This window comes from Triticum aestivum, unplaced genomic scaffold (assembly GCF_018294505.1).
Source record: "Triticum aestivum cultivar Chinese Spring unplaced genomic scaffold, IWGSC CS RefSeq v2.1 scaffold261143, whole genome shotgun sequence".
In the NCBI taxonomy this organism is placed as follows: domain Eukaryota; kingdom Viridiplantae; phylum Streptophyta; class Magnoliopsida; order Poales; family Poaceae; genus Triticum; species Triticum aestivum.
Window position 1 is genome coordinate 69 of NW_025308717.1, and position 616 is coordinate 684.

Below are 616 nucleotides of genomic sequence, written 5' to 3' on the forward strand. Positions count from 1 at the left end.
TGTCGCGTACCGGGGGAAACCCTTGGCAGCAGCGTCGTCATCGTCACGTCCCTTCTTGGAGGTGTTGATTGGTACCGGCGCTCCGGAGTATAAGAGCTTAGTGGAGGATCCCGATGGGCGCGGCGGTCGTGAAGCTTCTTCGTTTTTGTTGATCCGCCGGTGTCGGTATTTGTTTTTTTTCTTTTTCTCTTTCATTTCTTTTGGGCGTGCATGTGTTGCTTCCACCCCAGCACCTATCTCATTGTATTGCTTTGTAATACAAAGCGGGGGAAATCCTATTTCGTCGAATTTGATGCGGCTAAGTCGCACTATTTCTTCTTCTTTCTTCGTTACCTTGATCCTTAAAAGGAGTAATTTTAGAATACCCGGATGAGACCAAAGGATTTATTTTTCTAGTATAATTCAGCACATACAGTAGTAGTGTGGGGCCATTACAGCGTTTATGAGAGGAAAGCAATTATATCATAGAACAAAGAAATAAGCACACAAAGGGGATGTAGCTCAAATGGTAGAGCGCTCGCTTTGCATGCGAGAGGCACGGGGTTCGATCCCCCGCATCTCCATAATTTTTGTTTTCACTTTGTACCCATGTTTTTGAGTACTCTTTCTTTTTTTT

At 44.6% G+C, this 616-nt stretch overlaps 1 non-coding gene across 1 annotated transcript; it reads left to right on the forward strand.

The window, feature by feature from the left end:
• Positions 1 to 490: 490 nt before the first annotated feature.
• TRNAA-UGC (transfer RNA alanine (anticodon UGC)) lies at positions 491 to 563 on the forward strand. The gene has a single exon. It is a non-coding gene; the product is annotated as a tRNA-Ala (tRNA).
• Positions 564 to 616: the final 53 nt, after the last annotated feature.